The 19,740-nt window shown below is 35.2% G+C and overlaps 6 non-coding genes across 6 annotated transcripts; all 6 read left to right on the top strand.

Moving 5' to 3' along the window:
• The first annotated feature begins 4,686 nt into the window (after positions 1–4,686).
• On the top strand, positions 4,687–4,760 carry TRNAN-GUU (transfer RNA asparagine (anticodon GUU)). The gene has a single exon. It is a non-coding gene; the product is annotated as a tRNA-Asn (tRNA).
• Positions 4,761–7,497: 2,737 nt separating this feature from the next.
• TRNAN-GUU (transfer RNA asparagine (anticodon GUU)) lies at positions 7,498–7,571 on the top strand. The gene has a single exon. It is a non-coding gene; the product is annotated as a tRNA-Asn (tRNA).
• A 2,737-nt stretch (positions 7,572–10,308) lies between these two features.
• On the top strand, positions 10,309–10,382 carry TRNAN-GUU (transfer RNA asparagine (anticodon GUU)). Its single transcript has one exon. It is a non-coding gene; the product is annotated as a tRNA-Asn (tRNA).
• An 863-nt stretch (positions 10,383–11,245) lies between these two features.
• On the top strand, positions 11,246–11,319 carry TRNAN-GUU (transfer RNA asparagine (anticodon GUU)). The gene has a single exon. It is a non-coding gene; the product is annotated as a tRNA-Asn (tRNA).
• A 5,548-nt stretch (positions 11,320–16,867) lies between these two features.
• Positions 16,868–16,941, top strand: TRNAN-GUU (transfer RNA asparagine (anticodon GUU)). The gene has a single exon. It is a non-coding gene; the product is annotated as a tRNA-Asn (tRNA).
• A 1,800-nt stretch (positions 16,942–18,741) lies between these two features.
• Positions 18,742–18,815, top strand: TRNAN-GUU (transfer RNA asparagine (anticodon GUU)). Its single transcript has one exon. It is a non-coding gene; the product is annotated as a tRNA-Asn (tRNA).
• The last annotated feature ends 925 nt before the right edge of the window (positions 18,816–19,740 follow it).

Raw genomic sequence — 19,740 nt, 5'->3', positions numbered from 1 at the left:
CACATAGGGTCTCTGTGGTGCAATTGGTTAGCGCGTTCGGCTGTTAACCGGAAGTTTGGTGGTTCAATCCCACCCAGGGACGAGAATATTCTATTAGTCAAATTTTGGGGAATTTTAGGTAGAGAAGTCAACATGTCAAACTACCTATTTTATGTTAGGGTTCAAGACTTTCTCTGAAACAATTATCTCTAAAGTGAGTTTAATTTGATTTAAGCCAATTTATTCAACATTTAGAAAATACCTGAAGGTAAATGTTGTTCCTGTTTATATCTAATCAGCAGAATGCAACCTAGCAGCATTTTTAAGTGGAAGCCTGTGTTATGTTATAACCAGGTGTTATCTTATCAGTACAAAGGTAAGGAATTAAGAAAAACTTTTTGAAGTGTGAAGATTTTTCTTACAAAATCATTGTCTTATTGCATCACCAAAGTGTAAGCTGGAAAGATGATTTTGATAAATTACTTGATAGAACACCTGATTTGCTCTTCTGGAGTCAATGTAGTTTGTTTTTCTCAATAACCATAGAAGTAATAGGGAAAAGTAAAGACATTATGTGGATTTTTTGCTACAGCACTTCTGTCAAAATACGATTTAAATGAGTTAAGATGATAATGGATTTTCCACTATAAGCAAAGACCAAAAAAGTCAAAATAGCAATCCCAATTTTAGATTTGATAAATGAAAATAGCACATAACAGAGGATGGTTTCGATCCAACGACCTCTGGGTTATGGGCCCAGCACGCTTCCGCTGCGCCACTCTGCTGCTCATGGAAGTGTTTAGAACTCAAGAAGGGTTGATTCATCACAAGAACATGGCAATGTGTTCCTTTTAATTAGTGAAAAATCCTAAAATAACTGTCCAGATTAGAGACTTTATAAACTTTGGCAAGGAAACTTTCCAGATCAATGTTTCTTAGCTGTTGTTAGTTTATATCTCACATAGGGTCTCTGTGGCGCAATTGGTTAGCGAGTTCGGCTGTTAACCGGAAGGTTGGTGGTTCAATCCCACCCAGGGACGAGAACCTTCTATTAGTCAAATTTTGGGGAATTTTAGGTAGAGAAGTCAACATGTCTAACTACCTATTTTATGGTAGGGTTCAAGACTTTCTCTGAAACAATTATCTCTAAAGTGAGTTTAATTTGATTTAAGCCAATTTATTCAACAATTAGAAAATACCTGAAGGTTAATGTTGTTCCTGGTGATATCTAATCAGCAGAATGCAACCTAGCAGTATTTTTAAGTGAAAGCCTGTGTTATGTTATAACCAGGTGTTATCTTATCAGTACAAAGGTAAGGAATTAAGAAAAACTTTATGAAGTTTGAAGATTTTTCTTACAAAATCATTGTCTTATTGCATCACCAAAGTGTAAGCTGGAAAGATGATTTTGATAAATTACTTGATAGAACACCTGATTTGCTCTTCTGGAGTCAATGTAGTTTGTTTTTCTCAATAACCATAGAAGTAATAGGGTAAAGTAAAGACATTATGTGGATTTTTTGCTACAGCACTTCTGTCAAAATACGATTTAAATGAGTTAAGATGATAATGGATTTTCCACTATAAGCAAAGACCAAAAAAGTCAAAATAACAATCCCAATTTTAGATTTGATAAATGAAAATAGCACATAGCAGAGGATGGTTTCGATCCAACGACCTCTGGGTTATGGGCCCAGCACACTTCCGCTGCGCCACTCTGCTGCTCATGGAAGTGCTTAGAACTCAAGAAGGGTTGATTCATCACAAGAACATGGCAATGTGTTCCTTTTAATTAGCGAAAAATCCTAAAATAACTGTCCAGATTAGAGACTTTATAAACTTTGGCAAGGAAACTTTCCAGATCAATGTTTCTTAGCTGTTGTTAGTTTATGTCTCACATAGGGTCTCTGTGGCACAATTGGTTAGCACGTTCGGCTGTTAATTGGAATATTGGTGGTTCAATCCCACCCAGGGACGAAAATCTTCTATTAGTCAAATTTTGGGGATTTTTAGGTAGAGAAGTCAACATGTCAAACTACCTATTTTATGGTAGGGTTCAAGACTTTCTCTGAAACAATTATCTCTAAAGTGAGTTTAATTTGATTTAAGCCAATTTATTCAACAATTAGAAAATACATGAAGGTTAATGTTGTTCCTGGTGATATCTAATCAGCAGAATGCAACCTAGCAGCATTTTTAAGTGAAAGCCTGTGTTATGTTATAACCAGGTGTTATCTTATCAGTACAAAGGTAAGGAATTAAGAAAAACTTTATGAAGTTTGAAGATTTTTCTTACAAAATCATTGTCTTATTGCATCACCAAAGTGTAAGCTGGAAAGATGATTTTGATAAATTACTTGTTTGAACACCTGATTTGCTCTTCTGGAGTCAATGTAGTTTGTTTTTCTCAATAACCAAAGAAGTTATAGGGTAAAGTAAAGACATTATGTGGATTTTTTGATACAGCACTTCTGTCAAAATACAATTTAAATGAGTTAAGATGATAATGGATTTTCTACTATAATCAAAGACCAAAAAAGTCAAAATAGCAATCCCAATTTTAGATTTGATAAATGAAAATAGCACATAGCAGAGGATGGTTTCAATCCAATGACCTCTGGGTTATGGGCCCAGCACGCTTCCGCTGCGCCACTCTGCTGCTCATGGAAGTGCTTAGAACTCAAGAAGGGTTGATTCATCACAAGAACATGGCAATGTGTTCCTTTTAATTAATGAAAAATCCTAAAATAACTGTCCAGATTAGAGACTTTATAAACTTTGGTAAGGAAACTTTCCAGATCAATGTTTCTTAGCTGTTGTTTGTTTATGTCTCATATAGGGTCTCTGTGGCACAATTGGTTAGCACGTTCGGCTGTTAATTGGAATATTGGTGGTTCAATCCCACCCAGGGATGAAAATCTTCTATTAGTCAAATTTTGGGGATTTTTAGGTAGAGAAGTCAACTTGTCAAACTACCTATTTTATGGTAGGGTTCAAGACTTTCTCTGAAACAATTATCTCTAAAGTGAGTTTAATTTGATTTAAGCCAATTTATTCAACATTTAGAAAATACCTGAAGGTTAATGTTGTTCCTGGTGATATCTAATCAGCAGAATGCAACCTAGCAGCATTGTTAAGTGGAAGCCTGTGTTATGTTAAAACCAGGTGTTATCTTATCAGTACAAAGGTAAGGAATTAAGAAAAACTTTTTCAAGTGTGAAGATTTTTCTTACAAAATCATTGTCTTATTGCATCACCAAAGTGTAAGCTGGAAAGATGATTTTGATAAATTACTTGTTAGATCACCTGATTTGCTCTTCTGGAGTCAATGTAGTTTGTTTTTCTCAATAACCATAGAAGTAATAGGGTAAAGTAAAGACATTATGTGGATTTTTTGCTACAGCACTTCTGTCAAAATACGATTTAAATGAGTTAAGATGATAATGGATTTTCCACTATAAGCAAAGACCAAAAAAGTCAAAATAGCAATCCCAATTTTAGATTTGATAAATGAAAATAGCACATAGCAGAGGATGGTTTCGATCCAACGACCTCTGGGTTATGGGCCCAGCACGCTTCCGCTGCGCCACTCTGCTGCTCATGGAAGTGCTTAGAACTCAAGAAGGGTTGATTCATCACAAGAACATGGTAATGTGTTCATTTTAATTAGCGAAAAATCCTAACATAACTGTCCAGATTAGAGACTTTATAAACTTTGGCAAGGAAACTTTCCAGATCAATGTTTCTTAGCTGTTGTTAGTTTATGTCTCACATAGGGTCGCTGTGGCTCAATTGGTTAGCACGTTCGGCTGTTAACCGGAAGGTTGGTGGTTCAATCCCACCCAGGGACGAGAATCTTCTATTAGTCAAATTTTGGGGAATTTTAGGTAGAGAAGTCAACATGTCTAACTACCTATTTTATGGTAGGGTTCAAGACTTTCTCTGAAACAATTATCTCTAAAGTGAGTTTAATTTGATTTAAGCCAATTTATTCAACAATTAGAAAATACCTGAAGGTTAATGTTGTTCCTGGTGATATCTAATCAGCAGAATGCAACCTAGCAGCATTTTTAAGTGAAAGCCTGTGTTATGTTATAACCAGGTGTTATCTTATCAGTACAAAGGTAAGGAATTAAGAAAAACTTTTTGAAGTGTGAAGATTTTTCTTACAAAATCATTGTCTTATTGCATCACCAAAGTGTAAGCTGGAAAGATGATTTTGATAAATTACTTGTTAGATCACCTGATTTGCTCTTCTGGAGTCAATGTAGTTTGTTTTTCTCAATAACCATAGAAGTAATAGGGTAAAGTAAAGACATTATGTGGATTTTTTGCTACAGCACTTCTGTCAAAATACGATTTAAATGAGTTAAGATGATAATGGATTTTCCACTATAAGCAAAGACCAAAAAAGTCAAAATAGCAATCCCAATTTTAGATTTGATAAATGAAAATAGCACAGGATGGTTTCGATCCATCGACCTCTGGGTTATGGGCCCAGCACGCTTCCGCTGCGACACTCTGCTGCTCATGGAAGTGCTTTGAACTCAAGAAGGGTTGATTCATCACAAGAACATGGCAATGTGTTCCTTTTAATTAGCGAAAAATCCTAAAATAACTGTACAGATTAGAGACTTTATAAACTTTGGCAAGGAAACTTTCCAGATCAATGTTTCTTAGCTGTTGTTAGTTTATGTCTCACATAGGGTCTCTGTGGCGCAATTGGTTAGCGCTTTCGGCTGTTAACCGGAAGGTTGGTGGTTCAATCCCACCCAGGGACGAAAATCTTCTATTAGTCAAATTTTGGGGATTTTTAGGTAGAGAAGTCAACATGTCAAACTACCTATTTTATGGTAGGTTTCAAGACTTTCTCTGAAACAATTATCTCTAAAGTGAGTTTAATTTGATTTAAGCCAATTTATTCAACATTTAGAAAATACCTGAAGGTTAATGTTGTTCCTGGTGATATCTAATCAGCAGAATGCAACCTAGCAGCATTTTTAAGTGGAAGCCTGTGTTATGTTAAAACCAGGTGTTATCTTATCAGTACAAAGGTAAGGAATTAAGAAAAACTTTTTGAAGTGTGAAGATTTTTCTTACAAAATCATTGTCTTATTGCATCACCAAAGTGTAAGCTGGAAAGATGATTTTGATAAATTACTTGTTAGATCACCTGATTTGCTCTTCTGGAGTCAATGTAGTTTGTTTTTCTCAATAACCATAGAAGTAATAGGGTAAAGTAAAGACATTATGTGGATTTTTTGCTACAGCACTTCTGTCAAAATACGAATTAAATGAGTTAAGATGATAATGGATTTTCTACTATAAGCAAAGACCAAAAAAGTCAAAATAGCAATCCCAATTTTAGATTTGATAAATGAAAATAGCACATAGCAGAGGATGGTTTCGATCCAATGACCTCTGGGTTATGGGCCCAGCACGCTTCCGCTGCGCCACTCTGCTGCTCATGGAAGTGCTTAGAACTCAAGAAGGGTTGATTCATCAAAAGAACATGGCAATGTGTTCCTTTTAATTAATGAAAAATCCTAAAATAACTGTCCAGATTAGAGACTTTATAAACTTTGGTAAGGAAACTTTCCAGATCAATGTTTCTTAGCTGTTGTTTGTTTATGTCTCATGTAGGGTCTCTGTGGCACAATTGGCTAGCACGTTCGGCTGTTAATTGGAATATTGGTGGTTCAATCCCACCCAGGGATGAAAATCTTCTATTAGTCAAATTTTGGGGATTTTTAGGTAGAGAAGTCAACATGTCAAAATACCTATTTTATGGTAGGGTTCAAGACTTTCTCTGAAACAATTATCTCTAAAGTGAGTTTAATTTGATTTAAGCCAATTTATTCAACATTTAGAAAATACCTGAAGGTTAATGTTGTTCCTGGTGATATCTAATCAGCAGAATGCAACCTAGCAGCATTTTTAAGTGGAAGCCTGTGTTATGTTAAAACCAGGTGTTATCTTATCAGTACAAAGGTAAGGAATTAAGAAAAACTTTTTCAAGTGTGAAGATTTTTCTTACAAAATCATTGTCTTATTGCATCACCAAAGTGTAAGCTGGAAAGATGATTTTGATAAATTACTTGTTAGATCACCTGATTTGCTCTTCTGGAGTCAATGTAGTTTGTTTTTCTCAATAACCATAGAAGTAATAGGGTAAATTAAAGACATTATGTGGATTTTTTGCTACAGCACTTCTGTCAAAATACGAATAAAATGAGTTAAGATGATAATGGATTTTCTACTATAAGCAAAGACCAAAAAAGTCAAAATAGCAATCCCAATTTTAGATTTGATAAATGAAAATAGCACATAGCAGAGGATGGTTTCGATCCATCGACCTCTGGGTTATGGGCCCAGCACGCTTCCGCTGCGCCACTCTGCTGCTCATGGAAGTGCTTAGAACTCAAGAAGGGTTGATTCATCACAAGAACATGGCAATGTGTTCCTTTTAATTAACGAAAAATCCTAAAATAACTGTCCAGAATAGAGACTTTATAAACTTTGGCAAGGAAACTTTCCAGATTAATGTTTCTTAGCTGTTGTTAGTTTATATCTCACATAGGGTCTCTGTGGTGCAATTGGTTAGCGCGTTCGGCTGTTAACCGGAAGTTTGGTGGTTCAATCCCACCCAGGGACGAGAATATTCTATTAGTCAAATTTTGGGGAATTTTAGGTAGAGAAGTCAACATGTCAAACTACCTATTTTATGTTAGGGTTCAAGACTTTCTCTGAAACAATTATCTCTAAAGTGAGTTTAATTTGATTTAAGCCAATTTATTCAACATTTAGAAAATACCTGAAGGTAAATGTTGTTCCTGGTTATATCTAATCAGCAGAATGCAACCTAGCAGCATTTTTAAGTGGAAGCCTGTGTTATGTTATAACCAGGTGTTATCTTATCAGTACAAAGGTAAGGAATTAAGAAAAACTTTTTGAAGTGTGAAGATTTTTCTTACAAAATCATTGTCTTATTGCATCACCAAAGTGTAAGCTGGAAAGATGATTTTGATAAATTACTTGATAGAACACCTGATTTGCTCTTCTGGAGTCAATGTAGTTTGTTTTTCTCAATAACCATAGAAGTAATAGGGTAAAGTAAAGACATTATGTGGATTTTTTGCTACAGCACTTCTGTCAAAATACGATTTAAATGAGTTAAGATGATAATGGATTTTCCACTATAAGCAAAGACCAAAAAAGTCAAAATAGCAATCCCAATTTTAGATTTGATAAATGAAAATAGCACATAGCAGAGGATGGTTTCGATCCAACGACCTCTGGGTTATGGGCCCAGCACGCTTCCGCTGCGCCACTCTGCTGCTCATGGAAGTGTTTAGAACTCAAGAAGGGTTGATTCATCACAAGAACATGGCAATGTGTTCCTTTTAATTAGTGAAAAATCCTAAAATAACTGTCCAGATTAGAGACTTTATAAACTTTGGCAAGGAAACTTTCCAGATCAATGTTTCTTAGCTGTTTTTAGTTTATATCTCACATAGGGTCTCTGTGGCGCAATTGGTTAGCGCGTTCGGCTGTTAACCAGAAGGTTGGTGGTTCAATCCCACCCAGGGACGAGAATCTTCTATTAGTCAAATTTTGGGGAATTTTAGGTAGAGAAGTCAACATGTCTAACTACCTATTTTATGGTAGGGTTCAAGACTTTCTCTGAAACAATTATCTCTAAAGTGAGTTTAATTTGATTTAAGCCAATTTATTCAACAATTAGAAAATACCTGAAGGTTAATGTTGTTCCTGGTGATATCTAATCAGCAGAATGCAACCTAGCAGTATTTTTAAGTGAAAGCCTGTGTTATGTTATAACCAGGTGTTATCTTATCAGTACAAAGGTAAGGAATTAAGAAAAACTTTATGAAGTTTGAAGATTTTTCTTACAAAATCATTGTCTTATTGCATCACCAAAGTGTAAGCTGGAAAGATGATTTTGATAAATTACTTGATAGAACACCTGATTTGCTCTTCTGGAGTCAATGTAGTTTGTTTTTCTCAATAACCATAGAAGTAATAGGGTAAAGTAAAGACATTATGTGGATTTTTTGCTACAGCACTTCTGTCAAAATACGATTTAAATGAGTTAAGATGATAATGGATTTTCCACTATAAGCAAAGACCAAAAAAGTCAAAATAACAATCCCAATTTTAGATTTGATAAATGAAAATAGCACATAGCAGAGGATGGTTTCGATCCAACGACCTCTGGGTTATGGGCCCAGCACACTTCCGCTGCGCCACTCTGCTGCTCATGGAAGTGCTTAGAACTCAAGAAGGGTTGATTCATCACAAGAACATGGCAATGTGTTCCTTTTAATTAGCGAAAAATCCTAAAATAACTGTCCAGATTAGAGACTTTATAAACTTTGGCAAGGAAACTTTCCAGATCAATGTTTCTTAGCTGTTGTTAGTTTATGTCTCACATAGGGTCTCTGTGGCACAATTGGTTAGCACGTTCGGCTGTTAATTGGAATATTGGTGGTTCAATCCCACCCAGGGACGAAAATCTTCTATTAGTCAAATTTTGGGGATTTTTAGGTAGAGAAGTCAACATGTCAAACTACCTATTTTATGGTAGGGTTCAAGACTTTCTCTGAAACAATTATCTCTAAAGTGAGTTTAATTTGATTTAAGCCAATTTATTCAACAATTAGAAAATACATGAAGGTTAATGTTGTTCCTGGTGATATCTAATCAGCAGAATGCAACCTAGCAGCATTTTTAAGTGAAAGCCTGTGTTATGTTATAACCAGGTGTTATCTTATCAGTACAAAGGTAAGGAATTAAGAAAAACTTTATGAAGTTTGAAGATTTTTCTTACAAAATCATTGTCTTATTGCATCACCAAAGTGTAAGCTGGAAAGATGATTTTGATAAATTACTTGTTTGAACACCTGATTTGCTCTTCTGGAGTCAATGTAGTTTGTTTTTCTCAATAACCAAAGAAGTTATAGGGTAAAGTAAAGACATTATGTGGATTTTTTGATACAGCACTTCTGTCAAAATACAATTTAAATGAGTTAAGATGATAATGGATTATCTACTATAATCAAAGACCAAAAAAGTCAAAATAGCAATCCCAATTTTAGATTTGATAAATGAAATTAGCACATAGCAGAGGATGGTTTCAATCCAATGACCTCTGGGTTATGGGCCCAGCACGCTTCCGCTGCGCCACTCTGCTGCTCATGGAAGTGCTTAGAACTCAAGAAGGGTTGATTCATCACAAGAACATGGCAATGTGTTCCTTTTAATTAATGAAAAATCCTAAAATAACTGTCCAGATTAGAGACTTTATAAACTTTGGTAAGGAAACTTTCCAGATCAATGTTTCTTAGCTGTTGTTTGTTTATGTCTCATATAGGGTCTCTGTGGCACAATTGGTTAGCACGTTCGGCTGTTAATTGGAATATTGGTGGTTCAATCCCACCCAGGGATGAAAATCTTCTATTAGTCAAATTTTGGGGATTTTTAGGTAGAGAAGTCAACTTGTCAAACTACCTATTTTATGGTAGGGTTCAAGACTTTCTCTGAAACAATTATCTCTAAAGTGAGTTTAATTTGATTTAAGCCAATTTATTCAACATTTAGAAAATACCTGAAGGTTAATGTTGTTCCTGGTGATATCTAATCAGCAGAATGCAACCTAGCAGCATTGTTAAGTGGAAGCCTGTGTTATGTTAAAACCAGGTGTTATCTTATCAGTACAAAGGTAAGGAATTAAGAAAAACTTTTTCAAGTGTGAATATTTTTCTTACAAAATCATTGTCTTATTGCATCACCAAAGTGTAAGCTGGAAAGATGATTTTGATAAATTACTTGTTAGATCACCTGATTTGCTCTTCTGGAGTCAATGTAGTTTGTTTTTCTCAATAACCATAGAAGTAATAGGGTAAATTAAAGACATTATGTGGATTTTTTGCTACAGCACTTCTGTCAAAATACGAATAAAATGAGTTAAGATGATAATGGATTTTCTACTATAAGCAAAGACCAAAAAAGTCAAAATAGCAATCCCAATTTTAAATTTGATAAATGAAAATAGCACATAGCAGAGGATGGTTTCGATCCAACGACCTCTGGGTTATGGGCCCAGCACGCTTCCGCTGCGCCACTCTGCTGCTCATGGAAGTGTTTAGAACTCAAGAAGGGTTGATTCATCACAAGAACATGGCAATGTGTTCCTTTTAATTAGCGAAAAATCCTAAAATAACTGTCCAGATTAGAGACTTTATAAACTTTGGCAAGGAAACTTTCCAGATCAATGTTTCTTAGCTGTTGTTAGTTTATATCTCACATAGGGTCTCTGTGGCGCAATTGGTTAGCGCGTTCGGCTGTTAACCGGAAGGTTGGTGGTTCAATACCACCCAGGGACGAGAATCTTCTATTAGTCAAATTTTGGGGAATTTTAGGTAGAGAAGTCAACATGTCTAACTACCTATTTTATGGTAGGGTTCAAGACTTTCTCTGAAACAATTATCTCTAAAGTGAGTTTAATTTGATTTAAGCCAATTTATTCAACAATTAGAAAATACCTGAAGGTTAATGTTGTTCCTGGTGATATCTAATCAGCAGAATGCAACCTAGCAGTATTTTTAAGTGAAAGCCTGTGTTATGTTATAACCAGGTGTTATCTTATCAGTACAAAGGTAAGGAATTAAGAAAAACTTTATGAAGTTTGAAGATTTTTCTTACAAAATCATTGTCTTATTGCATCACCAAAGTGTAAGCTGGAAAGATGATTTTGATAAATTACTTGATAGAACACCTGATTTGCTCTTCTGGAGTCAATGTAGTTTGTTTTTCTCAATAACCATAGAAGTAATAGGGTAAAGTAAAGACATTATGTGGATTTTTTGCTACAGCACTTCTGTCAAAATACGATTTAAATGAGTTAAGATGATAATGGATTTTCCACTATAAGCAAAGACCAAAAAAGTCAAAATAGCAATCCCAATTTTAGATTTGATAAATGAAAATAGCACATAGCAGAGGATGGTTTCGATCCAACGACCTCTGGGTTATGGGCCCAGCACGCTTCCACTGCGCCACTCGGCTGCTCATGGAAGTGCTTAGAACTCAAGAAGGGTTGATTCATCACAAGAACATGGCAATGTGTTCCTTTTAATTAGCGAAAAATCCTAAAATAACTGTCCAGATTAGAGACTTTATAAACTTTGGCAAGGAAACTTTCCAGATCAATGTTTCTTAGCTGTTGTTAGTTTATATCTCACATAGTGTCTCTGTGGCGCAATTGGTTAGCGCGTTCGGCTGTTAACCGGAAGGTTGGTGGTTCAATCCCACCCAGGGACGAGAATCTTCTATTAGTCAAATTTTGGGGAATTTTAGGTAGAGAAGTCAACATGTCTAACTACCTATTTTATGGTAGGGTTCAAGACTTTCTCTGAAACAATTATCTCTAAAGTGAGTTTAATTTGATTTAAGCCAATTTATTCAACAATTAGAAAATACCTGAAGGTTAATGTTGTTCCTGGTGATATCTAATCAGCAGAATGAAACCTAGCAGCATTTTTAAGTGAAAGCCTGTGTTATGTTAGAACCAGGTGTTATCTTATCAGTACAAAGGTAAGGAATTAAGAAAAACTTTATGAAGTTTGAAGATTTTTCTTACAAAATCATTGTCTTATTGCATCACCAAAGTGTAAGCTGGAAAGATGATTTTGATAAATTACTTGTTTGAACACCTGATTTGCTCTTCTGGAGTCAATGTAGTTTGTTTTTCTCAATAACCATAGAAGTAATAGGGTAAAGTAAAGACATTATGTGGATTTTTTGCTACAGCACTTCTGTCAAAATACGATTTAAATGAGTTAAGATGATAATGGATTTTCTACTATAAGCAAAGACCAAAAAAGTCAAAATAGCAATCCCAATTTTAGATTTGATAAATGAAAATAGCACATAGCAGAGGATGGTTTCGATCCAACGACCTCTGGGTTATGGGCCCAGCACGCTTCCGCTGTGCCACTCTGCTGATCATGGAAGTGCTTAGAACTCAAGAAGGGTTGATTCATCACAAGAACATGGCAATGTGTTCCTTTTAATTAATGAAAAATCCTAAAATAACTGTCCAGATTAGAGACTTTATAAACTTTGGTAAGGAAACTTTCCAGATCAATGTTTCTTAGCTGTTGTTTGTTTATGTCTCATATAGGGTCTCTGTGGCACAATTGGTTAGCACGTTCGGCTGTTAACCGGAAGGTTGGTGGTTCAATCCCACCCAGGGACGAGAATCTTCTATTAGTCAAATTTGGGGGAATTTTAGGTAGAGAAGTCAACATGTCTAACTACCTATTTTATGGTAGGGTTCAAGACTTTCTCTGAAACAATTATCTCTAAAGTGAGTTTAATTTGATTTAAGCCAATTTATTCAACAATTAGAAAATACCTGAAGGTTAATGTTGTTCCTGGTGATATCTAATCAGCAGAATGCAACCTAGCAGCATTTTTAAGTGAAAGCCTGTGTTATGTTATAACCAGGTGTTATCTTATCAGTACAAAGGTAAGGAATTAAGAAAAACTTTATGAAGTTTGAAGATTTTTCTTACAAAATCATTGTCTTATTGCATCACCAAAGTGTAAGCTGGAAAGATGATTTTGATAAATTACTTGTTTGAACACCTGATTTGCTCTTCTGGAGTCAATGTAGTTTGTTTTTCTCAATAACCAAAGAAGTAATAGGGTAAAGTAAAGACATTATGTGGATTTTTTGATACAGCACTTCTGTCAAAATACAATTTAAATGAGTTAAGATGATAATGGATTTTCTACTATAATCAAAGACCAAAAAAGTCAAAATAGCAATCCCAATTTTAGATTTGATAAAAGAAAATAGCACATAGCAGAGGATGGTTTCGATCCAATGACCTCTGGGTTATGGGCCCAGCACGCTTCCGCTGCGCCACTCTGCTGCTCATGGAAGTGCTTAGAACTCAAGAAGGGTTGATTCATCACAAGAACATGGCAATGTGTTCCTTTTAATTAACGAAAAATCCTAAAATAACTGTCCAGATTAGAGACTTTATAAACTTTGGTAAGGAAACTTTCCAGATCAATGTTTCTTAGCTGTTGTTTGTTTATGTCTCATATAGGGTCTCTGTGGCACAATTGGATAGCACGTTCGGCTGTTAATTGGAATATTGGTGGTTCAATCCCACCCAGGGATGAAAATCTTCTATTAGTCAAATTTTGGGGATTTTTAGGTAGAGAAGTCAACATGTCAAACTACCTATTTTATGGTAGGGTTCAAGACTTTCTCTGAAACAATTATCTCTAAAGTGAGTTTAATTTGATTTAAGCCAATTTATTCAACATTTAGAAAATACCTGAAGGTTAATGTTGTTCCTGGTGATATCTAATCAGCAGAATGCAACCTAGCAGCATTTTTAAGTGGAAGCCTGTGTTATGTTATAACCAGGTGTTATCTTATCAGTACAAAGGTAAGGAATTAAGAAAAACTTTTTGAAGTGTGAAGATTTTTCTTACAAAATCATTGTCTTATTGCATCACCAAAGTGTAAGCTGGAAAGATGATTTTGATAAATTACTTGATAGAACACCTGATTTGCTCTTCTGGAGTCAATGTAGTTTGTTTTTCTCAATAACCATAGAAGTAATAGGGTAAAGTAAAGACATTATGTGGATTTTTTGCTACAGCACTTCTGTCAAAATACGATTTAAATGAGTTAAGATGATAATGGATTTTCCACTATAAGCAAAGACCAAAAAAGTCAAAATAGCAATCCCAATTTTAGATTTGATAAATGAAAATAGCACATAGCAGAGGATGGTTTCGATCCAACGACCTCTGGGTTATGGGCCCAGCACGCTTCCGCTGCGCCACTCTGCTGCTCGTGGAAGTGCTTAGAACTCAAGAAGGGTTGATTCATCACAAGAACATGGCAATGTGTTCCTTTTAATTAGCGAAAAATCCTAAAATAACTGTCCAGATTAGAGACATTATAAACTTTGGCAAGGAAACTTTCCAGATCAATGTTTCTTAGCTGTTGTTAGTTTATATCTCACATAGGGTCTCTGTGGCACAATTGGTTAGCGCGTTCGGCTGTTAATTGGAATATTGGTGGTTCAATCCCACCCAGGGATGAAAATCTTCTATTAGTCAAATTTTGGGGATTTTTAGGTAGAGAAGTCAACATGTCAAACTACATATTTTATGGTAGGGTTCAAGACTTTCTCTGAAACAATTATCTCTAAAGTGAGTTTAATTTGATTTAAGCCAATTTATTCAACAATTAGAAAATACCTGAAGGTTAATGTTGTTCCTGGTGATATCTAATCAGCAGAATGCAACCTAGCAGCATTTTTAAGTGAAAGCCTGTGTTATGTTATAACCAGGTGTTATCTTATCAGTACAAAGGTAAGGAATTAAGAAAAACTTTATGAAGTTTGAAGATTTTTCTTACAAAATCATTGTCTTATTGCATCACCAAAGTGTAAGCTGGAAAGATGATTTTGATAAATTACTTGTTTGAACACCTGATTTGCTCTTCTGGAGTCAATGTAGTTTGTTTTTCTCAATAACCAAAGAAGTAATAGGGTAAAGTAAAGACATTATGTGGATTTTTTGATACAGCACTTCTGTCAAAATACAATTTAAATGAGTTAAGATGATAATGGATTTTCTACTATAATCAAAGACCAAAAAAGTCAAAATAGCAATCCCAATTTTAGATTTGATAAATGAAAATAGCACATAGCAGAGGATGGTTTCGATCCAATGACCTCTGGGTTATGGGCCCAGCACGCTTCCGCTGCGCCACTCTGCTGCTCATGGAAGTGCTTAGAACTCAAGAAGGGTTGATTCATCACAAGAACATGGCAATGTGTTCCTTTTAATTAATGAAAAATCCTAAAATAACTGTCCAGATTAGAGACTTTATAAACTTTGCTAAGGAAACTTTCCAGATCAATGTTTCTTAGCTGTTGTTTGTTTATGTCTCATATAGGGTCTCTGTGGCACAAATGGTTAGCACGTTCGGCTGTTAATTGGAATATTGGTGGTTCAATCCCACCCAGGGATGAAAATCTTCTATTAGTCAAATTTTGGGGATTTTTAGGTAGAGAAGTCAACATGTCAAACTACCTATTTTATGGTAGGGTTCAAGACTTTCTCTGAAACAATTATCTCTAAAGTGAGTTTAATTTGATTTAAGCCAATTTATTCAACATTTAGAAAATACCTGAAGGTAAATGTTGTTCCTGGTTATATCTAATCAGCAGAATGCAACCTAGCAGCATTTTTAAGTGGAAGCCTGTGTTATGTTATAACCAGGTGTTATCTTATCAGTACAAAGGTAAGGAATTAAGAATAACTTTTTGAAGTGTGAAGATTTTTCTTACAAAATCATTGTCTTATTGCATCACCAAAGTGTAAGCTGGAAAGATGATTTTGATAAATTACTTGATAGAACACCTGATTTGCTCTTCTGGAGTCAATGTAGTTTGTTTTTCTCAATAACCATAGAAGTAATAGGGTAAAGTAAAGACATTATGTGGATTTTTTGCTACAGCACTTCTGTCAAAATACGATTTAAATGAGTTAAGATGATAATGGATTTTCCACTATAAGCAAAGACCAAAAAAGTCAAAATAGCAATCCCAATTTTAGATTAGATAAATGAAAATAGCACATAGCAGAGGATGGTTTCGATCCAACGACCTCTGGGTTATGGGCCCAGCACGCTTCCGCTGCGCCACTCTGCTGCTCATGGAAGTGCTTAGAACTCAAGAAGGGTTGATTCATCACAAGAACATGGCAATGTGTTCCTTTTAATTAGCGAAAAATCCTAAAATAACTGTCCAGATTAGAGACTTTATAAACTTTGGTAAGGAAACTTTCCAGATCAATGTTTCTTAGCTGTTGTTTGTTTAAGTCTCATATAGGGTCTCTGTGGCACAATTGGTTTGCACGTTCGGCTGTTAATTGGAATATTGGTGGTTCAATCCCACCCAGGGATGAAAATCTTCTATTAGTCAAATTTTGGGGATTTTTAGGTAGAGAAGTCAACATGTCAAACTACCTATTTTATGGTAGGTTTCAAGACTTTCTCTGAAACAATTATCTCTAAAGTGAGTTTAATTTGATTTAAGCCAATTTATTCAACATTTAGAAAATACCTGAAGGTTAATGTTGTTCCTGGTTACATCTAATCAGCAGAATGCAACCTAGCAGCATTTTTAAGTGGAAGCCTGTGTTATGTTAAAACCAGGTGTTATCTTATCAGTACAAAGGTAAGGAATTAAGAAAAACTTTATGAAGTTTGAAGATTTTTCTTACAAAATCATTGTCTTATTGCATCACCAAAGTGTAAGCTGGAAAGATGATTTTGATAAATTACTTGATAGAACACCTGATTTGCTCTTCTGGAGTCAATGTAGTTTGTTTTTCTCAATAACCATAGAAGTAATAGGGTAAAGTAAAGACATTATGTGGATTTTTTGCTACAGCACTTCTGTCAAAATACGATTTAAATGAGTTAAGATGATAATGGATTTTCCACTATAAGCAAAGACCAAAAAAGTCAAAATAGCAATCCCAATTTTAGATTTGATAAATGAAAATAGCACATAGCAGAGGATGGTTTCGATCCAATGACCTCTGGGTTATGGGCCCAGCACGCTTCCGCTGCGCCACTCGGCTGCTCATGGAAGTGCTTAGAACTCAAGAAGGGTTGATTCATCACAAGAACATGGCAATGTGTTCCTTTTAATTAGCGAAAAATCCTAAAATAACTGTCCAGATTAGAGACTTTATAAACTTTGGCAAGGAAACTTTCCAGATCAATGTTTCTTAGCTGTTGTTAGTTTATATCTCACATAGTGTCTCTGTGGCGCAATTGGTTAGCGCGTTCGGCTGTTAACCGGAAGGTTGGTGGTTCAATCCCACCCAGGGACGAGAATCTTCTATTAGTCAAATTTTGGGGAATTTTAGGTAGAGAAGTCAACATGTCTAACTACCTATTTTATGGTAGGGTTCAAGACTTTCTCTGAAACAATTATCTCTAAAGTGAGTTTAATTTGATTTAAGCCAATTTATTCAACAATTAGAAAATACCTGAAGGTTAATGTTGTTCCTGGTGATATCTAATCAGCAGAATGCAACCTAGCAGCATTTTTAAGTGAAAGCCTGTGTTATGTTAGAACCAGGTGTTATCTTATCAGTACAAAGGTAAGGAATTAAGAAAAACTTTATGAAGTTTGAAGATTTTTCTTACAAAATCATTGTCTTATTGCATCACCAAAGTGTAAGCTGGAAAGATGATTTTGATAAATTACTTGTTTGAACACCTGATTTGCTCTTCTGGAGTCAATGTAGTTTGTTTTTCTCAATAACCATAGAAGTAATAGGGTAAAGTAAAGACATTATGTGGATTTTTTGCTACAGCACTTCTGTCAAAATACGATTTAAATGAGTTAAGATGATAATGGATTTTCTACTATAAGCAAAGACCAAAAAAGTCAAAATAGCAATCCCAATTTTAGATTTGATAAATGAAAATAGCACATAGCAGAGGATGGTTTCGATCCAACGACCTCTGGGTTATGGGCCCAGCACGCTTCCGCTGTGCCACTCTGCTGATCATGGAAGTGCTTAGAACTCAAGAAGGGTTGATTCATCACAAGAACATGGCAATGTGTTCCTTTTAATTAATGAAAAATCCTAAAATAACTGTCCAGATTAGAGACTTTATAAACTTTGGTAAGGAAACTTTCCAGATCAATGTTTCTTAGCTGTTGTTTGTTTATGTCTCATATAGGGTCTCTGTGGCACAATTGGTTAGCACGTTCGGCTGTTAATTGGAATATTGGTGGTTCAATCCCACCCAGGGAAGAAAATCTTCTATTAGTCAAATTTTGGGGATTTTTAGGTAGAGAAGTCAACATGTCAAACTACCTATTTTATGGTAGGTTTCAAGACTTTCTCTGAAACAATTATCTCTAAAGTGAGTTTAATTTGATTTAAGCCAATTTATTCAACATTTAGAAAATACCTGAAGGTTAATGTTGTTCCTGGTTACATCTAATCAGCAGAATGCAACCTAGCAGCATTTTTAAGTGGAAGCCTGTGTTATGTAAAAACCAGGTGTTATCTTATCAGTACAAAGGTAAGGAATTAAGAAAAACTTTTTGAAGTGTGAAGATTTTTCTTACAAAATCATTGTCTTATTGCATCACCAAAGTGTAAGCTGGAAAGATGATTTTGATAAATTACTTGTTAGATCACCTGATTTGCTCTTCTGGAGTCAATGTAGTTTGTTTTTCTCAATAACCATAGAAGTAATAGGGTAAAGTAAAGACATTATGTGGATTTTTTGCTACAGCACTTCTGTCAAAATACGAATTAAATGAGTTAAGATGATAATGGATTTTCTACTATAAGCAAAGACCAAAAAAGTCAAAATAGCAATCCCAATTTTAGATTTGATAAATGAAAATAGCACATAGCAGAGGATGGTTTCGATCCATTGACCTCTGGGTTATGGGCCCAGCACGCTTCCGCTGCGCCACTCTGCTGCTCATGGAAATGCTTAGAACTCAAGAAGGGTTGATTCATCACAAGAACATGGCAATGTGTTCCATTTAATTAGCGAAAAATCCTAAAATAACTGTCCAGATTAGAGACTTTATAAACTTTGGCAAGGAAACTTTCCAGATTAATGTTTCTTAGCTGTTGTTAGTTTATGTCTCACATAGGGTCTCTGTGGCGCAATTGGTTAGCACGTTCGGCTGTTAACCGGAAGGTTGGTGGTTCAATCCCACCCAGGGACGAGAATCTTCTATTAGTCAAATTTGGGGGAATTTTAGGTAGAGAAGTCAACATGTCTAACTACCTATTTTATGGTAGGGTTCAAGACTTTCTCTGAAACAATTATCTCTAAAGTGAGTTTAATTTGATTTAAGCCAATTTATTCAACAATTAGAAAATACCTGAAGGTTAATGTTGTTCCTGGTGATATCTAATCAGCAGAATGCAACCTAGCAGCATTTTTAAGTGAAAGCCTGTGTTATGTTATAACCAGGTGTTATCTTATCAGTACAAAGGTAAGGAATTAAGAAAAACTTTATGAAGTTTGAAGATTTTTCTTACAAAATCATTGTCTTATTGCATCACCAAAGTGTAAGCTGGAAAGATGATTTTGATAAATTACTTGTTTGAACACCTGATTTGCTCTTCTGGAGTCAATGTAGTTTGTTTTTCTCAATAACCAAAGAAGTAATAGGGTAAAGTAAAGACATTATGTGGATTTTTTGATACAGCACTTCTGTCAAAATACAATTTAAATGAGTTAAGATGATAATGGATTTTCTACTATAATCAAAGACCAAAAAAGTCAAAATAGCAATCCCAATTTTAGATTTGATAAAAGAAAATAGCACATAGCAGAGGATGGTTTCGATCCAATGACCTCTGGGTTATGGGCCCAGCACGCTTCCGCTGCGCCACTCTGCTGCTCATGGAAGTGCTTAGAACTCAAGAAGGGTTGATTCATCACAAGAACATGGCAATGTGTTCCTTTTAATTAACGAAAAATCCTAAAATAACTGTCCAGATTAGAGACTTTATAAACTTTGGTAAGGAAACTTTCCAGATCAATGTTTCTTAGCTGTTGTTTGTTTATGTCTCATATAGGGTCTCTGTGGCACAATTGGATAGCACGTTCGGCTGTTAATTGGAATATTGGTGGTTCAATCC

This window comes from Taudactylus pleione, unplaced genomic scaffold, assembly GCF_031769625.1.
Source record: "Taudactylus pleione unplaced genomic scaffold, aTauple2 ptg000134l, whole genome shotgun sequence".
Taxonomy (NCBI): domain Eukaryota; kingdom Metazoa; phylum Chordata; class Amphibia; order Anura; family Myobatrachidae; genus Taudactylus; species Taudactylus pleione.
This window is presented reverse-complemented; position numbering and strand designations above follow the sequence as displayed.